At 40.7% G+C, this 13,051-nt stretch overlaps 1 protein-coding gene and 1 long non-coding RNA gene across 2 annotated transcripts in view; one reads left to right on the top strand and one right to left on the bottom strand.

Moving 5' to 3' along the window:
• The window catches only part of LOC141774445 (E3 ubiquitin-protein ligase pellino homolog 1), a 46,710-nt gene extending 33,977 nt beyond the window's left edge, over positions 1–12,733 (bottom strand). Inside the window, exon 1 of the mRNA XM_074647120.1 lies at positions 12,336–12,733. The gene's annotated coding sequence lies outside the window, so the exon portion shown is untranslated. The remainder of the gene's footprint in view (positions 1–12,335) is intronic.
• Positions 1–13,051, top strand: part of LOC141774452 (uncharacterized) — a 393,135-nt gene that overhangs the window by 234,587 nt on the left and 145,497 nt on the right. The window lies entirely within an intron of this gene.

Below are 13,051 nucleotides of genomic sequence, written 5' to 3'. Positions count from 1 at the left end.
CCACCACATAAATACATCTGTCTTCACTGGGTTTGATTTTGTTTTGTTTGTGTGAATCATGAAAGTTGAGCAGCGCTGTGATTCGCTCTGGATGATGAGAGTCTGCCAAAATGTGAATAAACAGTAGACTTACAGTATGTGATGAACAACCTGCTTACTCAGGATGGTGCACACATGCTCTCTATCATGGCAAATAAAAAATTAATAAGCTTCAGCCCATCTGTCATTTTTTTAATCACCCTTTTTACGGAAACGTATTACAAGACATGCACACTCTGTGGTGTCTGGGCTCTCTGGAGAAACCATTAGCCCACACCGGAGAGCGTATAAACTGCTACTCAAAGCAGACCACTTCCCCATGTGCTGTTACCAACACACGGAGTCCACACAGACACTGAAGTGGTCGATATTAAGCCATGCTGAGCTACTTTTAAGAGGATCTTCCATAGCTGTGACTATGACTGGAAAAAAAGGAGTAGTCGGTAACAAGGCAGATTAGAATAATCCACTTGGGCTCGACGCCAAACACTTGACCTGAGGAAGCGTTGCCACAACAATGCTCACACTCATCAGCTATAAACAGCAAGGCATGAAATATGTGGAGCCGGGTCAGGAAAAGGACTTGAACATTAGAAACAAGGTGGGGAATGTAAACCCGAGCTGCGTTGTTGAAAGCAGATGTGAACATAGTGGAGACGGCATCAAAAAGCCGTCGGGTCTCACGCTTAACAAAACCAACACATGCTGAAATATCCTGTAAACGCTTTCTAGGCAGCTGGAAAGCCAACACAAATCACACCTCTCTGACCAATGAACATCACGCGTCAACGCACCGATCCCCTTAATAAAAAGACACATTTTTAACTTCAGAAGTATGCTAAGTGCACGAGGCAGGACCAGATCTTTCCCAGAGCACGACAGCACCATCCACGCCTCCTAAAAACAGCAGACTGGAGTCGGACCCTTCGGCGCCACATACCTGCTGAGAATTAAATTAACTCATCAAAACAAACTACCGGTTGCTCTGGAGTCTCCGAGACTGGTATGTCCGAAAGAATCCGGGATGCTGGACCAGTCCCACCAAAACAGGGTCCTCAGTTAGACTTGTGTGCATGCAGGGGTCAGCCGGTTTGGAGGCTCAGTGGACTAGGAGACGTGAAAAGAGGTGAATCTGACTCACAGCAAATGTGTCACGTCGTCCCAAAGTTTCCTTCTTGCAGCTGATCGCTTTACTGAGTAATAAAAGCAGCTCTAGGAAAAGTATTAAAAACAGCGGCGGTGGTGGTTCCTGTTTTTATTTATTTTTTCTGTGAATAACTTGCGTGTGAATCAGACTTCCCAAAATCTAACTTAGGCTGCCTTAAATTAGAAAGAATTAGAATAAGCCTCAATAATTCTCAATAAAGTGGCTGAAACGGTAAACCTCAGGAAGTGGAAGGAAGGAATTAAACATAAGGGCCTCTAATCTGTAGAACAACAATAACTAATTCTTTAGACGTTTCCTGAAGACAGTCTTAGGTCATATCATTTATATAATGTTGCTATAATTTAGCCAGTTTCCCTGGAGTGTAATGGTAAATGAATGGACTTGCATTTATACAGCACTTTTGTAGTCTTCCGACCACTCAAAGTGCTTTACACTACATGTCAGCATTCACATACACATTCATACACTGATGGCAGACGCTGCCATGCAAGCTGCCAACTTGCCCATCAGGATCTTATCTAAATACTCATTCACACACCGATGACTCAGCATTCAGGAGCAATTTGGGGTAAAGTAAGTTGCTCAACTTCGACATTTGACCGGAGGAGCCGGGGGATCGAACCACCGACCTTCCGATTGGTGGACGACCTGCTCTACTCTCTGAGCCACAGCCGCCCAAAATCATGTTTTTAGGGCTGAAACTAAACAACAAATATTTGTTCTGGTTAATTGATCGATCGTTTGGTCTGTAAAGTGTCAGAAAATAGTGAAAAATTATTCTGAATGTTGTTTTTTTCCGACCAACAGTCCAACAACCAAAGATCCTTCAACTTACTATCACGTAAGGCTACGACAACCGGCAAATACTCACATTTGAAAAGCCACAACCAGTGAATACTTGGTATTTTTACTTAATAAATAAGTTAAAAGATGACTTAAAATAGCTTCTCTCGATCATTTTATTTGACAGAAAGAGTAAGATGTAACATAAGCAGGGTCTGAAATTAGCACTCACCACCTGGGAAAAATTGTTGGCAGTGACGGGTAAAATTGTCAGGCCGTCCGCCACTTTAGCGAACAGGAAATGGAAATAAAGAATTGGTTCCTAGTTGTCTGATTCCTTAGAACGGCATGCCTCCGTGACCATCGATTCCTCTTACTGATGCTTATCGAGAGTTATGCCAGTACTGATGTACTGATCTCCAACGGACTGTGCCACAATGTGTGGACATCATGGCATGGCGAACTGCCAAAAAAGGTGAGTAACTGTTTCTTTCATTCCAGTTTGATCTTTCACGAGTGCTAAAATATAACTGGAAAAGTTACAGCAACTGTTTGTTTCTGTGGCACTTTATTAACTTTGTAACTAACTGTGTTTGTTTTCAGTTTCCAGGGCAGAGCTGCTGTCTGTGCTTTGTCAGAGCAGCCTACTGGTTTTTCCTGTAAGCGGCGCTGGGAGGAGGCTAACTGATGACAGACGGCAGGGGAAGAAATAGGAGGTCCAGAGTTCGAATTACAGTCTCATCAATGATTCAGAGGGAAGAGACACAGACCGGCGTATGAGCACACAGACAACAAACAGCCCTGTTGGTGGACGTGCAACAAGAAGACACAAACCCGTGCAATGTCTCGCACACCAAAAGATGCACAGAGATGCAGACTATAAGTATGGGGAAGCCTGTGTCGCAATAAAAAACTGAAATGTATGCAATGACAAATGTGAAATGCACTCAGTCAACAACACAAGAACGTACTGGACATCTAAACATGGGTTCTATGGGTACCCACGAGTCTCCCCTTTACAGACATGCCCACTTTATGATAATCACATGCAGTTTGGGGCAAGTCATAGTCAAGTCAGCACACTGACACACTGACAGCTGTTGTTGCCTGTTGGGCTGCAGTTTGCCATGCTATGATTTGAGCATATGTTTTATGCTAAATGCAGTACCTGTGAGGGTTTCTGGACAAAATTTGTCGTTGTTTTGTGTTGTTAATTGATTTCCAATAATAAATATATACATACCTTTACATAAAGCAGCATATTTGCCCACTCCCATGTTGATAAGAGCATTAAATACTTGACAAATCTCCCTTTAAGGTACATTTTGAACAGATAAAACAATGTGTGATTCATTTGTGATTAATTAATCACGATTAATCATGGACAATCATGGAATAAATATTTTAATGACAGCCCTAAAATATATCTATATATATACACAATAGACATTTTTATAGCGTTTTGACGGTATACAGTATATTGTCATATGGCCCAGCCCTAACGGACAAGCAATCAAACACACACACCTTAATGCTTCTAGAGCCAAAAGCCATCTCCTGATTGTACAAATGTGACCTTCCTAGATGCATGATACAGCAGAGCAGAGTGTGTAGGGATCAGTATGAGTGAGCTCAGAATGATTCATATGCATTCAGTAGAAAAATTACACTCCCTATTTAAATTGCTGTTATTCACTTGAATACATATTTAGGGAATCTTTGCAGCGCTGTATAATTTAAATGATGAAACCTCATTACTGCAAGGTGTTATTGAGGTCAACATATGTCATTCGTTAGTCATACAATACAGCCACATCATGGCTGCTCAAATCACAACTATGAAGGGATGGGATACAAACACAGAGTTGAGTACTGAAGCAGCGATGCAGCAGATATTCTCTCTTCTCTGAGCTGCTCTGCTTTCTGTCATCTTCAGCCTTTTGCTGGTTTATGTCTGTTTTACGTCAAAATAAAAGCTCTGTATAATTCTATGACTGATTCCAGCTTTTCTGATGAATTATGTGTTTATTTTCCTCTTGTTTCACAGTTTTCATGGTGTTTTATAGACCATTTTCTTTGCAATACGTTGGAATCGCCTTTATGGTTATGACCCACTTCATGGGCAGAACGCTGTGATCGTAATGTGAGAAGCATTCCACTGCTCGCTTGCTTACTGCTTTCAACACCGAGGAACGAGTGCCAAGGACAGATGTAACCTGCAGTGCTGGTTAATCGTTTTTTTTATGGTATATAGCACCAAGCGTCATCGGGCTCACAGCAACGTAGGTGACTATAAACACAGGATTAGTTGAAATGATTTATGGAATCGTGCAACACAAACGTGAATGAGCGTGGTAGTATGGACGGAGATTAATTCTTAAACGGCCCTAAGACGTTTGTCTGGACAGAGATCCAGTATTGGTGTGGATGTAGCCTCAGGCTAGCTGTAGTTGGAAACAGTCAGGATGGAGGTCTGAAATGTCAAGAGTGGCATCAGACAATTTTGTTCCCTCAAACATCAGGGGGAAAGTGTTTCCTACAGATGCATGCTTCATGTTTCCTGTTTAGGTCCTTGCAGTGTTGGTGAAGGTTACATTTCTCTGGGGACTGAAAAGGGAGCGGTCTATGTAGGTCTAATTGTGCTGCACCTGGTCTTAGTTTGTAATCATTAGCCTCTTGTCCAGCCGGATGAGGAAAGCTAGTGCTTGGTGCTGCTAGCACTGAGGCCTCAGTGGGGTTACTTTGGGTTTTGGCATTGCTTTCACCTCAGACTTCTGGCTCTATCTCCCGGACTTCTTTAAAATAAAACAGACTTCTAGAAATAGATGTGACTGTCTAAACAAGAAGCTTCACATGTTATGCAATCGACTGCATTTCAGATCTACCGATTCTGTTTGTGTTTCACATCTAAGCAACTGTCTGTTGTCGCCGTGTTGAGCACAAGGACCCTCTCGCACTTTAATTATTTAATGGATTTTCAGCAGCCCTGTCTTTTACTGCATTCACAGAAACAGCAGCGCTCCCTGGAGAAGCCTCAACCAGTTACACACTCGACTGTTTGTGTGTGCATGTACACACACACACACACACACAAGCTTCGTTTGAGACAGGAAGGTTGGAAAGTGATGCAGGAAATGGCAATCATGCATGATCAGAGGGGAGTTGGTAATTACAGGTCTGTGTGTCTGAATGTCTGCAAGTGTGTGTGCGTGTGGAAAAGAGAAAAGTGCCAAATGATATCAGTGGTTTCGGGTGCAGTCGCCTGTATGAACTGCACAGCAAGGAAATAGAGAAAGAAACAAATAGAGGTGTTATCTTGAGAATCACACACTTTCTTACTTTCACATTTCATGTTTAACCTCAAAAGGGCTTTCAGTTCCTGCTTGTAGAAGAAAAGGATTGCTGATATAAAGGAAATTAAGCTGAAGCGGGTTGTGGTTTGAGTCTGGGGCCGAGGTGTTGAATACACCCGAAACAGAGTGGTAAAAAATTAAGAAAGCAGTTTCTCAGGTGCCGAACAGCTCTTATTCAAAGTACGAACCACTTGATAGCTTTTGTCTAAATCTAGTTGGGTGGTAAAACAGGATGTCGGGTGGCTTCTGAGGTGTATGGGTCCCTTCAAATGAACCTCGTGAACTTGTGTTTACAACATGGGAAGTCGTGTACATGATAAGCTTGTGCGTTCAAGTGGTTAAGTCGTGAACGCCGCTGACGACGTTTAGAAGCCACAGAGGCTAATCTAGCATCTAGCAAGTGCAGCATATTGCAGCAAATGCAAAGGCATAATGACATAATGGGAATATCAACATTTTCCTCGGACATATTATACAATTACGAAGAAAAACAATATACGACTAAAATTACAATATATTAAGTTATTATGCAGCGAAAAATTTACTTCCATGGCCTCCGTCATTTCTGACAACGTCAACAAACATGTTGCCACTCGTGAACTCTGAGCTTTCAGAAACTTTCCACTTACGAGGTCGTGATTACCACAAGAGGGGGGCGTTAATTTAATTAATCAGCTCCGATCGGCACTGAGGGAAACATGAAAACCAGGTGGACACGCCCATTTTCCGGCGCGATGCTATGTGACGCGCGTTGAAGTCAATATATAATACATAAAATCAACAGGGATTTGGACAATTATTATAATTTCATAACGTACAAAAAATACAATTAATATGCTCTCCTCAAAGCCACTAGACTCCGCTGAGAGAAACAGTAATTTTACCTCGCTGATCATTGTAAAACACACTTTGTTCAAACAGAAACAAAATAATACTCATCAAAACCGTCTTAGTAAGTCTTTCCATTGCACCAACAATCACCAGCTCTGGTTTGGTCCAAATAAACCCATAATTCACCGAGTTCAATATGAAAACAAACAGCCATTATATGTGCTCCTCAAAGCCACCAGACTCCATTGACAGAAACAGTCATTCCGACAATCACCAACTCTGGTTTGAGAGTTTGAAAGAGAGACTGAATAAATAACAAATATAAAAAGAAGAGGTAAGCATCGTAACATTTTCGCTGTTTGCTATCCCTGCTTCCAGTGCCGGCCGGTGCGTTCATGACGTCAACAGAAGGGTCAGTGCAACGGCATCGGCATACTCGCAGTGGGAAAGGAGTCTATCGCCTATTTTTAGAGATAATTTTGGTGGGAAAATGGTTTAAGAGAATTGTACCGAGCACAGTTCTGCCTCAAGCAACACTGTGGAAAAAATGCTGGTGGTTTAATGCCCCCCCTCCTCTTTCCTTCCCTACCTTGCAGAAACAAGGCCATAAAAATGTGCCCACTGTCTGACCCACTTTCCATGACAGACGTAATCTCCCTCCACAAACTTCAGCCTGTTTACCAGCCCAGCAAAGAGTAAGCCGGACCGGGAGGAGAATGCCAAGCTCTTCACACACAGCGGGAGGAAAGCTGACGCTCAGCTGTGCCGAAGATTACACCCGCGGATCCCCGCTGAGCTGAGAGGCCCTCCCTGATGAAACCGCACACTGCAGACACGTGCATGTAAAAAGATAAATGCAAACAATTACCAAAATAAAAGCCTCCTCTCATGACGAACATGCTGTTCACATTATTAAGGTTTTAAAAGGGTGTAAACACACACGGTCGTTGGGCACGTTGTTGATTTGTTGGTTTGTATCTCAAACATACTGACTCAACACCAAGGTGTTAACCACCAACTGCTGGCATGATTGGTACGGCTTTCATATGTTTCCATTGAGTCAATACGCAATAAAAGTAGGTTACCATGCAATTCACACTTAGCTCAGTCTACAGAGCACAGCAGGTACAATATCAAGGCTAAAATGTTGTATTAATTTTTTCTCCCAAAATAGTCATTTGTCACCTGCAATTAATTCCTACCCTCAAATTAGAGTATGTATATATACACAGTATAAATACAGTATATATCCATATCTAGATTTTGATTAGGAAAAACTGTCATGGTCATTTTCAAAGGGGTCCCTTGACCTCTGACCTCAAGATATGTGAATGGAAATGGGTTCTATGTGTAGTCTCCCCTTTACAGACATGCCCACTTTTTGATAATCACATGCAGTTTGGGGCAAGTCATAGTCAAGTCAGCACACTGACACACTGACAGCTGTTGTTGCCTGTTGGGCTTGAGTTGCATGTTATGATTTGAGCATATTTTTTATGCTAAATGCAGTACCTGTGAGGGTTTCTGGACAATATTCGTCATCGTTTTGTGTTTTTAATTGATTTCTAGTAGTATATATTTAAATAAAGGAAGCATATTTTCCCACTCCCGTGTGGATAAGAGTATTAAATACTTGTGCGATTAATATTTGTGATTCATCGCGATTAACTATGGACAATCATGCAACTAATATAAATATATACTGTATTAGGGGCATTAAAGTGTGGGATGAGGTGTTGAGGGTTTTACAAGCTGTCACTGTCTTCTGATCTTACAACTAGGATTTGGAAGGAAGTCATGCATGAAGAAGTGATGAATTATGAAAACTATATTTGATAACAAAATCCTGTCTTGCAATTTGCAACCTGTACTGCAGCATAGATTTAGCATATAATATTCCATCCTGAAATGGACATAAATGCAATAATAATGCTACTGAATCGAATCTTAAAGTAGTAAACTCTTTGAAAAAGTCATATTTTTTTGGACTGATAGGAAGCACTTTTGTAATTCTGTTTAGCGCTGCACCCTCTTAGTAGATTAGTCGACTAATCGGTCGTTTTTGTCTCAGTTGACTAAGATTTCTTTAGTAAATTAGTCTTTATTATGCTGAATGACTTATTTCCAAGAAACGTATGAGCACATCTCTGGTACACACAAGATTTAAAGTTGTGTGATTCTTTGTTGAGAAACTCAGTTAAACAGATCAGTGAAATCGTATGAGTGTAGTCTACAAATGTCTTTGGTTGAGGACAGCCCTAATTCTGTTACAGTATTTTCATGGGCCTACTGGATCAGAACAGCTTGTATAAGACCACACAAAGCTTTTGAGTGAAGTAAAAACATTTAAAAAAGAATTGATGGAGTTTTTTGTTTGTGGACAGTAGTGAGTGATAAGAGCATCCAGCCCAGGCCCAGACTGGGAGGCCTCTCTGTGTCCCCACAGACCGAGTTACTAAGGATACAGACAGCACTGAGCCTACATTAAGACATCAGAGCTCCCGTCTGACACCGTCGGCTCCGGTTTCCACCCCGAAACTGAGACTCTAAACCATGTTGGAGAACTCACACACACACACACACACACACACATACTCAGGCCTGCAGGCAACACACCCAAAGCAAATGTTCACACACAAACGACGTGCATGTGCAAACACTGTGTCCCCGGCCGGGCACTTCACACTAGAAGTTATCACCATTTAAAGGACTGTGAGAATGCAGACCTGAAATAGTCTGTACAAAAATATAGTAAAGACTCTTCAGCCTTCTTTATAAGAGGGCAGTACTGTTTTAGCAGGTATCAGTGTTGCAACTTGACTCTTATAGCTCTCTAAAACCAGATTCAGCTCGCTGTTATAGATCTGATATGGACCCTAAAAAATTCAGTTTAGCCTGCTACACCAGTCGTGTTTGTAGGAAATCTTGATGGAGTTGCAACGTGCACATATGGGCAAGCCGTTTAACATTTAATAGCTAAGCTTGACTATACGGAATTAACATTAGAGATATCAGAATTTATATTCAAGATATCTATAACGTCATTGTGACTAGTCAAAACGACAGTTAGAGGTATTTGTAATTCAGTCTTGACTATCCTAAATAACAGTTACAGATATCTCACACGTCATTATGACTAGTCAGAATTGTTGTGCATGACGTTGCTCATGCAAGGCTTCCCGTTGGATATTGGCCCAACAAAGCATCTGAACAGCAGAAGCTTTTGCTAACTTGGATAATTCTGTAAAGTTGGAAAGATAAATAAATGTTAATCAAAACGAGTCGTCCTCCGAGCTGGACACGTAACGTTAGTCTCTATGTGCAGCCGGCTGTGAAACGAGTGGTCAGGGACCGCTGTGGATCACATAGTTAGAAAATGCAATGAAATAGAAACAGCTTATCATCAAGGAATTTGTGGCAAACGAGAGCTTTGTTCACTAGAGAGTTGTGGTCGAAATTTACAGCGTGTTGTAGATTTATTGTCTCCAGACACACTTTATAAACCCGTACGGCTGCAGTGCAGCGCCATAGTAGGTCTGAATAGCTTCCGCTTCCCACTTGCTGTATCTGCAGACGTAATAACAGATATCTGCAACATCATTTCGCCTAGTCAAAACTCTAATTCAAGATATCTGTAATTACATTTTGATTATCCCTAACTCCAGTTTGAGATATGTCTAAAGCGGTTTGCCATATGCACATGGTATTGTTGCATTGTCTCGCTCTCAACCAGCTACATTGCTTATGGAGCATTTGTAGGACCGAGGTAACAAGTATGTAGATTAGGGCTGTCAAAGTTAACGCAATAATAACGCGCAAATGTGTTTAAACGCCACTCAATTTTTTATTATCGCACTTGCGATTTTTAGATTGTAGCGGGACCAATTTTAAAGCTAAAGTGACGATACTGGTACCATATGAAACTAGGAAACCTAATGAATCCATTGGTGCCAACCATTTCATACTAGCTTGTAGAAGGATGTTAAAAAACGCTCCATACTAAATTTTGATGAGGAAAAACTGGCACAGCTATTTTCAACGAGGTCCCTTGACCTCTGACCTCCAGATATGTGAATGTAAATTGGTTCTATGGGTACCCACGAGTCTCCCCTTTACAGACATGCCACCTTTATGATAATCACATGCAGTTTGGGGCAAGTCATAGTCAAGTCAGAACACTAACACACTGACAGCTGTTGTTGCCTGTTGGGCTGCAGTTTGCCATGTTATGATTGGAGCATATTGTTTTATGCTAAATGCAGTACCTGTGAGGGTTTATGGACAATATGTGTCATTGATTTGTGTTAATTGATTTCCAATAATCAATATATACATACATTTGCATAAAGCAAGCATATATGTCCACTCCCATGTTGATAAGAGCATTAAATACTTGACAAATCTCCCTTTCACAGCCTTAATGTAGATGCAAAGATTCAGTCCCCTAGCATTGATACTTGCTGGTAACTTTTGAAAGTCCTAACACAAATCCGTCTTGTTGGGCTGGTTAACTGAAAGAATGACATGCACTGGCAAACACACCATTGGCAGCAAGTTTCCTGATGATTAATCATCACATGGACAAGCAGACAATGGAAATAAAAGGCCTGGGGCATCCTGGTGGAGCAGATGGGAGTTAATGCACGTCTGTCTTTGCTGTGACATTTCCAACATGGGGAAGGGAAATCAGCGAGATCCCTATCGGGCAACAACACTTTATCACACCATGGCTTATACCAGTACAGAGGAGAGAGAGAGAGAGAGAGAGAGAGAGAGAGAGAGAGAGAGAGAGGGTGGAGGCTGGGAGAGGAAAAGAAAGAGAGGGGGAGGAAGGAAAGGGGTGAGAGACACAGAATGAGATGGGAGATAGAGAGAGAGAAGGGAGGGGAGGGAAGTCATTAACTGGCAATCAAGCTTTAGTAATGGCAAGAGTTCGTGCATTTGCTTAATTCCTTATCAGGCAATGTTCCCTTTCTCACTCAACCCACTCCTCCTCCTCCTCCTCCTCCTCCTCCTCCTCCTCCTCCTCCCTGTCACAGGTCAGCATGCAGACTGGAAGTGATGTAAACTAATACCTGCACCTCTGAAGCCTCCACACACACACACACACACACACACACACACACACTGCCCACTATAGAAGCTTTATCTTTACACTGAGATAAAGACAGAACATGTGCATGTCACAGCCTGACAGACAACCACAACTACAACAACACATAATAGATGTAACTCACACTCTGCCTTTTATTTATTCCTCTACTTCATGGTTTTTTGGTTTTTTTTTTTTTTTTTATTGTTTTTTACATTTATCCTTTGATATAGGCCATCAGACTTTTAAATAATTAATACATACGACACCTTCTCACACAAAAATATACGTTATACTGCATATACTGTATATGTTCTTAATGTATATGTTCTTAATATGCGCTTGTACAAAGTATTTCCTTTTATAATTGTAATATAACTTATTATTTTAATGGAGCTTCCCAGCAAATAGCATTTCACACGATTGTACCTGTATAACCGGCGTGACAATAAACATCTTGAATCTTGAATCTATATTGTTAGTGATTGTTTTTTATTTGTTTGTTTGTTTCATTGACAAAACAAAACATTAATTATTTCTTTATGGTTTTCTTCCATTTTACATGCATGTTCTTTTTAAAATATCTATATAGTGTTATTTGCTTAATGAATTGTATATATGTATATATGTGTTTTTGTATTACTTCTTTATTGTTTTCTTCCATTTACATGCATGTTCTTTTTTAAATATCTATATATTGTAATTTGCTTAATGAATTGTATATATGTATATATATGTTTTTATTTTGTTCTTTTTTTAATTTTTTTATTATTGAATTGAAGCTTTGGCAATATTGTTCACCTGACAGTCATGCCAATAAAGCAATTTTAATTGAATTGAATTGAATTGAATTAAAGAGAAAACAGGTGCATGAGTATATATACTGTATGTGCATTAACACAGATCAGCACTCTGCAGCTGCAGCCCTGTGATGATGACTTACCTTGCAGAGTGCATGCATGTATCTGGACCTTACTGCATGAGGTAAAGGCTGGCTAGCTAAAGAATAACCCTCTAATGTATAATCATTATTATTATAAAGAGAAGTCAGGTGTGAACATGTACTCACAGTGGTATAAATGATGAAGTCCTATTGTTGTCTTGTCGGTGCTGCTGCTAGCTTCTCCACCAGCTGCTGCCTGGCTGTCGTCCAACTTGCTGAGGCCGCTCCACCGGCTTAACAATTAAATATTCTCCTTTATTTCTCTTCTCTTGGCTGGTTTATAATAAAAAAACACAAAAAGTAAAAAAAAAAAAAATAGAAGCCGATGAGGACTTGTGTTATTTCTCCTCCTCTTCCTCTTAGTTGTAAAATGATCACAGTAATAAAACAGATATATATCCCCGGTTCTTTATGTGAGATGACAGGCTCTCCTCCGCGGTGTGCTGTTCTTTGTTGTGAGCATCTCAACGTAAACACACCGAGCTGAGCTCCGCTGCTCCTTCACTGGGCTCAAGGGCTGCGTGCACATGCGCTGTAGGAGGAGGAGGCAGCGTCACGCAAAGGATTCTGGGACTGGTAGTTTTTACTCGCTCCTAGCCATAATTACTCAAATACAGGTAGGTACGTATATTATATAGTAAGTATATAATACCAGCGGTGGAAGAAGCATTGAATTGAATATTTGAATATTTAAATTGTAACTATTTATTCTATTTTATTTTTTAGCATACTTTTAACTTATTTATTAGTGCTCTTAATTATTAGCTAATTACTTTATAGTTTTCACCAATTGTTTTGCACTGAATTTCTGAGTGGTGGATGTAAGAAACACAATTTCGTTT

Source organism: Sebastes fasciatus, chromosome 9 (genome assembly GCF_043250625.1).
Source record: "Sebastes fasciatus isolate fSebFas1 chromosome 9, fSebFas1.pri, whole genome shotgun sequence".
NCBI lineage: Eukaryota > Metazoa > Chordata > Actinopteri > Perciformes > Sebastidae > Sebastes > Sebastes fasciatus.
This window is presented reverse-complemented; position numbering and strand designations above follow the sequence as displayed.